We start from the raw sequence: 12,847 nt of genomic DNA, 5'->3' as shown, positions 1-12,847 counted from the left end.
CTTCTGCCTTGATCTTCAAATGATGATAACCCGATCTTAAATCGATTTTTGAAAACAATGTCGCTCCTTTCAATTGTTCAAATAAGTGATCGATCCATGACAAAGTATATTTGTTCTTGATAGTTAACTTGTTCAGCTCACGATAATTGATATATAGTCGCATACTGCCGTCTATCTTTTTAACGAACAACACCGGTGCACCCCATGGGGATACACTAGGCCTTATGATTCCTCTATCAAGAAGATCCTGCAATTGCTTTGCTAGATCTTTCATCTCAATAGGCGCCATTCGATACAGAGCTTTTGAAATTGGTTCAGTTCATAGTGCCAAATCAATGGTGAACTCGATTTCTCGATCCGGAGGTAGTCCTGGAAGTTAATCTGGAAAGACATCGGAAAACTCACAAACTACAGGAATATCTTTGATCTTTGGACTTTCTTTTTCTGTATCCAATACATAGGCTAAATAATCTTGACATCCTTGACGTAACAATCATTTCATTTATATCATCGTTAAAAATCTCTGCTTCTGTTTTTCTCCTTCAAACATTACCGTTGCATTTTCCTCGGTTTGTAAATTCACCTTCTTATTTGGGCAATCAATCTGAGCATTGTTATTGGATAGCCACTCCATTCCTATAATAACATTGAATTCTCCTAACTTGAAAGGTATCAAGTCAACTGAGAAATGATGTCCCGCTATCTTAATATCGCAACCCGGAAACACTCGATCTACCACAATTTGATCATCATTTGCTAACTTTATGATTAACGTTTCGTCCAACTGTTGAATTTCATAATATAGTTTAGGGATAAATTCTTCAGAAATAAAAGATCTTGTAGCTTCATAATCAATTAGTACTTGTGCACCTACAGAATTCACATGAAGCATATCTGCAACCACGTTAGGACTCTGCACAGCTTTTTTCATTGACATGTTAAAAGTCCTTGCCCTAGGCTGATTCTGCTGTGGTGGTGGAGGTAATGCCAAAACCCTTGGGATACTGGCTGCCATTGCTGCTCCTCTACAATCTTTAGCGATGTGTCCCTTTCTTCCGCATTGGAAACAAGTAACCTCTGCTTTCCCTGTCGGGCATTCCCCAGAGTAGTGTCCATTCTGCTTGCACTTGAAGCACATGATGTTTGGCTTATTACAAATTCCAGTATGCTTTTTCCACATATTTTGCAATCAGGTATTGGTGGTCGGATGAGTCTCTGTTGATTTGGGGCTGGGAGTCGGTTACCCGTCCTCTGGTTGCCCTGTTCTGTCCTTCTAAAATTTACATTTCCCCGGGCTTGAAATCTCGGCCTTCTATTGGAGTGATTCTGAAAACTTCCTGGTCCATTTTCCTTTTGGGATGGTTCACTTTCTCTCTCAATAATCATGGCCTTCTGAACTACGATCGTATAGGTCGTCAGTTCGAACACCGTTACTCTGCTACGGATCCACGACTTCAATCCCTGTTGGAATCTCTTGGCTTGGTTTTCATCATTATCTACTTGCTCTGGAACAAACCTAGCCAATTCAGTAAACTTGGCTTCATAGTACGTGACCGATAAATTTCCCTACTTCAATTCCAAAATCTTAATTTCCATTTGATTCTTCATGTAACGGGGAAAATACTTCTAGGAAAAGTTCGGTGAATCAGTCCCAAGTCACTACACCCTCGCCTTCCAGTGCTTTCTTGGATTCCCACCAGTAATTGGCCTCTCCCTTCAAGAAGTAACTAGCAAAATCCATCTTTTGATCTGCTTCAACTTTTACTCAATGCAAAGGCCTTCTCCATTTCTTTTAATCTGGCTCTTCCCTTAGTAGGATCTGCCGAACCTTCAAATTCCGGAGGCTTTACCGACTGGAACTGCTTAAAAGTAACAACAGGTACCACTGGTGGTGCTTGTGGTTCTGGGCGAACTGCTTGCTGTAACATTTGCTGCTAAAATTGTTGTTGCTGTTGCTGCATCTACTACTGCATCATCATCATCATTTGTTATTGCATCAGGTGAAACATTTGGTCCATTTGGTGGTTATTATTGTTTTGGCCTTCGGTATTGTCATTAGACGACTCATTTCTGGTTTTCTTTTTGGTGCCATAGTTCTGGTAATAAAACAAATGGTTCTTTTTTTTAATAACAATTTATTAGACAGGTGATATGAGTAAATAAACAATTTGTATGGTATTAAAACAGAATTTAAACAGTTGATATTGGAAAGAAAACAATTTACCAGGTATCTAAAACAAGAATTTAAAAACAGTTCAGTGTTTAAGTAAATCACATGGAAATAATTGAATTTTTTTATAAAAAATAGATGGTACAACATTGTTTTAAATAAAATATCATTTAATATATGAAACTATAAAACAGAAACGTAAATGTAAATGCTTGAAAGACTGAAATTTAAATTAAAGTAAAGCAAAAAGTGGAAAGTGTTCATTATATATATATATAACACCAGCTGCAAGTGTTAGTGCTTGATACAAAAAGGGTCTACATCAGATCAGTCATACTACTACTGCTACCAGTCAAACTAGATGCTACACATATACAAGCCTAGTCACGCTATACTATGCTTCCTCTATCTACATATATCACATATAATACAACACCCTGCGGTCTGGCCGATCTCAAAATCCAGGTGGCACAGGATCAGTCTCCTGCTGAAGTGACTCTAATACTGCCTCCGTCAATCTCATAGCTCTACGATATACAACATCAGTACGAACATCCTCTTGTCTCAACTCAGCCACCTCCAGTGAAGCTGCTCGGTAAATCTGTCGGAGTCGCTCCCTCAGAATGTAGTCTGGTTGTAATGCCCTCACTGGTCCATACTCTCTGCTCTCAAATAGTCCGAGAATTTCCTACACTGGTCTCGCCACATCTGCATCTCCTCCCTCGGCCTAGCATGTTGCTGATATGGCACAGTCTGTGGCTCACGAAGATCTGTCTGAGAACCTCTAGTAGGTTGTGGCACTGGCTGGTTAATGACCTCATCTATAAACTTGGCCTATGGAAACTGATATACCCCGGGCACAGGAGCATAAATGGCTATTGGTGCTGGAAACAACACTAGCTGAGCTGGTGGCTCAAATATCTAGGGATCTGGAAATACATCAGGCTGTAGAGGTGGAATCTCTGGCTGCTGTGCTGGGATTTGAGGCTCTAACTCCTCCCACTGAGGAATGTCAACCATATCAGGTATATCAAATATCGGAAACTCTAGAGGCAGGAGCTCAGGTATCTCTGGCTCGAAATTGGGGAAATAGTCAATAAAGTCAGATACCTCTAATACTAGGGGAACTAGCAACTGCTCTGGTGGTGGAACCGATAACTGCTCTGGTGGTGGAACTGTTGGACCCGATACTGTCTGCTCTGAGGAAGATGCTGAAGATGCCATCTAACAGAATAACCATAACACAAGAAAAAAAATCAAATCCCATTTTTAGAACTCACAATTTCCTAATCTAAGAAACTAACAAACCCTAATACCATTATCCCTATCTTATGTGATCTTCCAATCTTATCTTAACTCTAATATTCTTGTTTTCAAGGGCCAAAACCTAAAATCTGATGCCAACTATAACACCCTCCAAATCCGGGGTATAGATCTGGGGCATTATGATCACTAACTACCTTACTGAATCTGTACAATTATAATATAAATAGATAATTACCCCTTGCTACTACTTCTCAGGATCTTTTCAAGGTTAAGGATTGAAAATAAGAACGACATACCAACTTTATTACCACAATTCTAAATAAACTGTCTTACAAAATCTCTGTATTATAAACCATTTTTCTATTCAAATTTTAAACTAAATATCTTTTATTCAAATTACAACTATCACTTATCCTATTACACCTGCTATGGCAATTCAAAACTCTCTTCTGGGATAGGGACAAACACTCTTGGAATTAGAAGGTCCTGCAGCTTGACTCGCTTCTTGAATATTCGGGTTCTGATGGATTTCATTCTCAGCTTTCACTGAAAAATAAGGTGAATAACAATAATAGGAGTGAGCCAAAATTGCTCAACAAGCCTGCAACAATATGTATATATAGTGTAAAGAGAGAAAGTTAAATGAATTGGTAATCTACTGGTTTGAACAACCATCTATTTTTGTAAAGAACAATGAATGCCATAACTGGCGAGTGCTAAATGAACGAGACTGGACACAAGAACCAACATATGCACTATAACATGTAGATCAGTCATGATACAACGCAGATCTATACCCAACTGTATAGACCCCACCAAAATATAGGATACCCAGGCACTATGGCCTAATAATCAAGGGTTCAGTTCATACCCTGCCCATTTCATAACCATCCAGTCCATAGCTTAGCATTCGGAACAATCGGTATGCTTTCAATTTATCCCGATATCAGGATATATCAGAGTATATGTAAATAAGAGTATAAGTACTGGAATATTAATAGAGGATTCAATAAATTAGGAGAAATCAAGAATCGAAATGAAATAGAAACAAAGGATCAATAATTGTGTATTAGTGTTTGTGAACAAAAATTATCAAAGTGTAGCTGTTATGGAAAGTTGGAAGTGATTCACTATTCTGAACTTAGAATAGGGAAAAAAACTTGTATAGTATGCACTTCACCTCGGGTAATTCACAACCTTCTATCTCCTGCTTGATTCACCTTGCTGGTGTTGAATCTATCAAGGAAAGATACTTGTTTAGTTGATTTACATCGTACGCAATCTCAGATTGACACCACGTAGTCCTTATCATCTACCCATACGATATTATTTGACTCGTATATAATTATCTAACACATAGAGTTCACATAATCACGTAAATCACATAGCACATAAGGAACATAATTAATTTAAACTTACAAATATTTTTAGAATCGATACTAGACTTATATTTGCATTAACAAACACTATCTGACTCGATTCCTAATTTTTCGGGATTTATTGGATTCATTTTTATCAACATTAGGGTCTATAAACAAATAATTATCATAATCCGACTCGCTTTCGAAAGAAATTATGATTTATAATTATTTTTAATGGAATCGGGTCATTTTTCAGAGTCTAGGGGTCTTCGTTTCGCTTAAATCGGATAAACGGTTTAATTATTACGCAATAAACAAGATTCAATTAATTATAAATCAATTATAATTAATTCTTCCCAATTAATTAAACCTTAATTATATTTCAAATAATTAATTAATAATTACCATATTTTTAAATAATTATTCCCTAGTTTTTTTGGAATTAATTACGAAACCGGGTCGAACACCGGGTTGAAACCGGGTCGACCAAGAACAGCCCCACCGGCAACGACATCGGGGGGTTTCTGGTGATTCGAACGGCGACCAAAAGCATGCTTTCCGGCTTGTTCCTCCACGATTTCGTTCCACGGCAGCCCCATAACAACTCCCCTGTCTCCCTCCTCCTTCCTTCATCGTTCCCGACGTCGGAAAACGAAGAACACCGCCCGCAGCGGCGGTTCTCCGACGAGGACAAATCGGACTTAGAACCACGCAAACCCAATGTCAATCGATCCTAAATTCAACATTCTACACGCTCGTAACCACCAAAATAATTAACAATCAACTATAATCAAAACCCGAATTCGAAGAATAAACCCGAATTATCGACTTAAAAATCAATTACTCAAACAATGAAATTGATTACAGAATCATGAATTACGATTAATAAGCTTCAATTTGACTACTTACATGAACGATTTGGTGCACGGAATCACGTTCAAATATGAGGTTTAATTCTCAAGCTGTTCTTCACCAACACAATTGTTCTTGAATATTCTGATTTTTTTATAATTAATTAATTAATTAATAATTAACAGTAAATCAGCTATTTATATTAGCTAAAATAATACCCCTAAATAAAATTAAGGGTCTAATTACACATCTAATAAAATTATTTGGCCCAAATTTTTATAATTTTTGGTATTAGTTATGAATTTTTAAATATCTAATAAATACAAAATATATGCAAAAAATTCCAAAAAATTATGAATAATACATAAATGCAAAGAAAAATGATGTTTGATAATTTCATGATCCTATTAAATTAAAAGTGTGATTTTTGTGGGGGTTTTGACACCCGAAGGGGCCCGGAAAAGTCGTTTTTCGTGAAACAGGTAATTTTGTAAATCGTCTAGATGTTCAGAATATCGATATGGTATAGGCCATACTTGGTAAAATAAGGCCAATGATTTTGTTTGAGATATTGGCTTTTAAAACACTATTTGGGCTGTACAAATTTTGATATAAAACATATAACTTATAATAAAAACACTCGATAAATACCCGAAACACATTCTGATCAAAACAGGTAACACATAGCACATAACAATTAGGGTTTTAGGATTCAACACACTAACTGACATAATAATACACATAAATCACCTTTATTAATATATAATACAAGCGTAATTTCTCGGTCGTTACAGTTTTCACCTGTTTTACTTGTTTTTAATAAACGAGTTAAGATTTCTGTTCCTACAACTGTTTATCATAAATTGTTTTGATTATTTATTCATATAGAGGTACTGTTGAGCGATTGATCGCTCACTCTTGCAAATACTTTGTATATTCTCATATTACAGATGCCTAGGAGATTGTGTTATCTTAGGAAGGGCCGGTTTCCAGTTCCTCGTGTGTTGAGCTCCTACGAGTGTGTTGTGTCAGACCAGGTGTGGTTTGTGAGTTGTTGTAGAAAGTTAGAAATGTCAGGTTGTTTTAAATAAGTTGGTTTGTAATAAGTGTGTGTAACCTAAATTATACTTGAACCTGGAAAAGATCTTGTGAAGGGATTGTTTATATCGAAATAAAAGTGAGTTGATTGTATTATATTTGTAGTTTGATATTGTTAGTGACGTCAACTCCTGACCCCGGGGTTGAGGCCATCGCATTATCTTTTTATTTCCTATTCCTAATCCTAATCCTCTACCCAATCCCGATAATCTAGGCTTGTTTCAGTGACTTATAACCTGTAGCTCTGATAACAACCTGTGGCGCCCTCCAAACCCGGGTCAGAAGTTTGGGGTTCACAACACACACACAATATAAACCTGTATATGAAATATTATATGCAATGACCCATCTTTACACTACCACGGATTGCAACAGGTTAAAGTATGAAAACAAGCCACAACCTTAACTTTTATTACATCGTACCAAATCCCAACTAGTTAAACTTACAACTGTTAATGAAATTATTCTTACAAGCTTACACATCTCAACTATAATATAAAGCTACTGCCGACTCGATTCAACTTGTCCTGGAATCCTAGCTCGCACATTGGACTGGGAAACCTTGCTATCAGTCATGTTCTTTTTAACTGTAGAATACATAAACAGATTCGCAAGAGTGAGCTAACTAGCTCAGCAAGTCATAATAACGATAATTGAGGTTAAACAATGATCAAATGAGATGATTCAGAAGAATCAAGTTTTTTGTTAAACAATTATTAGAATTGGATATTCATTTTAAGTTTTAAACTAAGGTTAGGCTACTGATCAGTCACGCACTAACCCCGAGCAAGGCACACGACTCTGCTCTATAAACTGGATCCAAGGCACACATTGGCCTAATTCGACCACGAATCTGGTCTGACCACGAATCTGGTCCACATAAAGAAAACTATCCAATTCTAAAATAGTTCAGTATGATAAACAATATAATTCATATAAAACAGGATCATAATCAACAGAGATAAAACATCTGTATAAAAGTGTAATGCAATTCATGAGTATCACCGGGGTATATCAAGGTATGTATGAGGAATGGCTTCCAGCCTGTAGGAGAATTAGGTCTTAACTGAAAAATGATTTCACAAGGTTTAGTTCATTGATGTTACAAGATATGATTGAGTATAAGAGTTTCTGTATGTTCAAGCAATTCTGTTCCAGTGTTTGGTGTATGGGGGATATGTATTTGTGGGGTAGTATCGTATTTGTGTGTGGTTTAGTATCTGGTAAATCAACAATGGATGGTTTACAAAGAATAAGACTCACAACTTAAGATCAAATGATGTGAACAGGGTTCAAGGCTGAATGATTCAAAGTACTTATAATATAAAGCGGAACTATTTTGAGTATTAGCAATATGTCACGAGAGAGTGTAAAAGTATTTGTAATATATATCGAGAACGGTTCAGAAGTACTTGCCTTATCTTAAATGATTCCAACTCCACTTGTACTTGTCTAATGATTCTATTCAACAAGCCTTTTTTTACTTGTCCAATGTCTCGCTTCTATTCATTGATCACTTGCTTTATTTTCTACGCATCGATTCCATTTTCAGATCACATGCTTCCCTTTTCTACGCCTTGCTTACTCTGCTAGGCATCATAAGTATCTATTAATATTCATCTCACATTATTTTAATCATCACATAGACGTGATAAGGTTTCATCTACCCTTCATTTCACCCAAATCTGATTTACGGATTGAAAGTTACGATTAAAATAGTCAAACAATGCACATATACGCATATAACACATCAATTAGTTCACATATAGCACATGACACGTAAGATATTTGATGAAAATACTTTTCCAAAGAAGTTTTGATGTCAAAATGATCTTTCGGATATTTAATACGAATTTTTAAACATTTTTCGGAATTAAAACAGACCGTTGAATCATTTATAAATAATTAATCAGGGTTCGAACACCTGATTCCAACTTTAAAATTATTTTATAATAATTATCGAGTCTTGAAAATAATTTAAAATTTTATTTTAAAACTCGAAACCATTTTTCAAAATTTTTAAATTCAAAGAAATAATTAAATCTAATTAAAAATTAATTAAAAATTAATCAAATTAATTAATCAATTAATATTTAGATTAATTGACCAATTAAATAATTAATTATTAACTAAAATTAATCAACTAATTAATTGAGATTTATTTTTGAATTAAAAATAATTTTCGGAAATAAAATATTGTTTTTGGAATTTTAAAATAATTAAAACAATTTCTGAAAAAAGAAAATACAATTTTCGTAAATAATTAAAACAGAAATCTGATTTTTGTAAACTTTTAAAGTCACGGGGACTAAAATGTAAAGTTCATAAAAATTAAAGGGATTAAATAGTAGTTTCCCACTGTCTCGGTTCCGGGGCCGGACTCCATGGCTACCACCATGGAGCTTTTCCGGTGATTGGTAACCTGCCCAGAACGAGCCTAAGTCAACAGGAAATGATGTTTATCGTTCCATAAACACATCTGCAAGGTTACAATTGTCAAATAACATGGATTTCAACCGGAAAATCCGATCGAAGTTCCGCTGCCGGCGAACTTTCAAACTCCGATCATCGTCTTCCAGTTATCCTCCGTTCTCCAAACTTATATCATTCAATTTCTCTTTCAACTATCTATTTAATGATATCAACTAATTGAATTAATTACCCTTGGGTTAAAAATGCCCAAATCTTGTCCAAGAACAATCAAGAACATTCAAACCCTAATTTCAATAATTCGAGAATCAATCTCAATTTTCTACATGTTATTGAACTCCAAATCCAACGTATGACATACCAAAATGATCAGGATGAAATTATCTACAACATGCAAGTAGAAAGAGTTGTCAGGATACACAATAGAAAATCAAATCACACAAATAAAATCTCGAACAAAAATTCATATTTTAATTCAAAATAATTTGAAATTAAATAAAAATATAGAAAAATAACCTTTGATTCTGCAGGTGTATGGATCACAGATTCTGAAAGTACTCTTCAAGACCTTCGATTTTTTACTTGAACTCCATAATTGGATATCGCCAACGCCTTCAAATCTAGGTTTGATTATGAAGAACACTATGAATATACTATATTTTCTCTGAAAATTATATATTTAACTGACTGCAAATGATTTTCTGTACAAAATAAAATACGGTAAAGGCTAATTATATTTATCGAATATTGGTACCCCGTTGGATCATACCGGATATAAAATAATACGTTTATTTGAGAAAACAGATCCAAAACGGTACTGGTTTAAAGATAATTATCCAAATCCATACATTTTGTAACTGCGGTCTTGGTCTCAGCGCTAAGGTTACACGTATGACGAGAAGATAATATAATAGTTTAATAAAAAATTCCGTTTCTCGAAAATACGGGTTTTATTGATTTACCGAAACGAATTTTGTATCGAAAATAATGCGACGGGACCCGCACGGGGAAAACCGTACTCCAGATCGAAAAAGTCAAAACATGGAAAATGCTCGGATTATTGCAATTAGGTTAGGAATGAGTTTTCGGAAGAGTTTCGGGTAGTAAAAACGTAAGAACGGTTGAAGTCGGTTGGTTCCTGATTATATAATATAGTTTTTAATTACTCGGAAAAATAATTAATCAAGTCCATAAATCATTTATAAAACCATATAACAACATAAAAATTAATGGAAAAATATCACAATTATCTATATTTTATTTTGGACCTATAAAAATTAAAACACTCAAATTTTATCATATTTACACATCCAAACACATATAACACTTAACAGATAATTCACCAAAAATTCATATAATAATCACATAATATATATTTATTGATAAAAATAATTACACGATATATCCCGGATATTACAATATATTTCCCCGAATATCTTATGTTCCTCGTTTTATTATTCTAAACACTATTCCTCTCAAGAACACGGAAGCATTAACCGAGCACTAATTTTTATATCCGCAAAGGATTCGAAAGAATTTTTTAATTTAGTGATTATCGTATTCAAGCCCCACTTCTACGATAATTCAGGACCTAACAACTCTCTCGATTCATATACAAAAGTCAATATTTTTAGTCCTGGATCACCCAATCTCTCAAACCCTAATTTGTTTTTCATAGATGCTCTCTCTCTCTCTGTCTCTCTCTCTCTCTCGCTCTCATTATTCAATCAAATCTCAGTGTCTTCTTAGTGATAGTGTTAAACACGATGTTAAAACACTTATTTCACACGTTCGAACTTCAAATCAATCATTCGATCATCGTTTCAAAGCTCTTCAGTTCATCAATAGCGATTTTGCATCTCTGGTGACGATTCCAAGCTGGTAAAGACGATTCCTTGCTCTCCTCATGAAGATCAAGCTCAAATCAATGGTGGCCGCATCAAAACTCGACAACTCGATGATGAAACTCAGTGCGTCAACTCAAGGGCTTCAACCTAGTGAGGCTTCTATAGTCAATTTCTGTGACGCCCTCCAAACCTGGGTCAGAAGTTTGGGGCTCACAACACACACACACACAATAAATAAACCTGTATGTAAAATATTATATGCATTGACCCTTCTTTACACAACCACGGATCGCAACAGGTTAAAGTATGAAAACAAGCCACAACCTTAACTTTTATTACATCGTACCAAATCCCAACTAGTTCAACTTACAACTGATAATGATATCGTTCTTACAATCTTACATAACTCATTTGCATTATAAAGCTCCTGCTAGCTCGATTCAACTTAACCATGAATCCTAGCTCGCACACTGGACTGGAAATTCTTGTTACCAATAATTTCCCTTTTCAACTGTTGAAAACATAAAAAAATTTGCAAGAGTGAGCTAACTAGCTCAGGAAGTTATAATATCAATAATTGAGGTTAAACCATGATCATTTGAAATGATTCAGAAAAATTAAGTTTCTGAATAAATAATGATTAGAATTGGATATTCACTTTTCCTTTTAAAAACAAAGGTTAGGCTGCTGATCAGTCACGCACTAACCCCGATCAAGGCTCCCAGATTTGCTCTATATACTGGATCCAAGGAACGTATTGGCCTATTATGACCATGAATCTGGTTCGACCACGAATCTGGTCCATATTTATAAAACCATCCAATTCTAAAATAAATCAATATGATAATCAATGTAATTCAATAAGCTGAATCATAAATAACATTTATCTTAAAGCATAGGGTGATTCACAATACCATGAAGGTATAACAAGGAATTCAAAAAGATTGGATTTCAATCAAGGAAGGAACTAGAAAGTAGAAGATCAAGGGTTCCAAGGACTGGTCTTCTGTTAAACAAGGAATAAGGGTTGGTATGTCAAGCAATTCAATATCAGAATTCAGTATGTGGCAGATATATATTTGTGGAGTAGTATCGTATGTGTCTGGCTCGTATATGAGAATTCAACAAATAATGGTTTATGAAGAATAAGGCTTATGGCTCAAGATCAATAAGAATTAGGGTTCAAGGTTGAATAATTTAAAGCGTTTGCAATATAAAACAGGATTTATTTTGAATACTAACAACATGTTATGAGAAAGTTTGAAAATATTTGCAATATATCTTGAAGAAAGGTTCAGAAGTACTTGCTTTATCACAGATGATTCCAACTTTATTTGTACTCATCTAACCGTTTTACTCATCAATCACTTTCCTTTTCTTTCTATGCCTTGCGTTTGTTCATCAATCACTTGCCTTCTCTTTCTACTCTTCGATTCTATTTATGGATCACTATTTTCCTTTTCTATGCCTCGCTGACTCTGCTAGGCATCACAAGTATCTTTCAATATTCAATTTCATATTATTCTAATCATCGCATAGACGTCATAAGCTTTTATCTACCCCTTCGTTTTACCCAAATTCGACGTACGGATTGAAAGTTATGAATAAAACAGTCAAACAATAACCATATAGGCATATAACACATCAATCAGATATCACGTAGCACATAACACGCAAGATATTCGATCAAAATAATTTTTCAAAGAAGATTCGGGGTCAAAATGATTTTCCATGTATTTATTACGAATTTTTGAACATTTTTCGGAATTAAAACGGGACTCTGAATCAATTTATAATTAAATAATAGGGTTCGAACACCCGAA

Source organism: Apium graveolens, chromosome 2, assembly GCF_009905375.1.
Source record: "Apium graveolens cultivar Ventura chromosome 2, ASM990537v1, whole genome shotgun sequence".
Classification (NCBI taxonomy): domain Eukaryota; kingdom Viridiplantae; phylum Streptophyta; class Magnoliopsida; order Apiales; family Apiaceae; genus Apium; species Apium graveolens.
Note: the sequence above shows the minus strand (reverse complement) of the source record.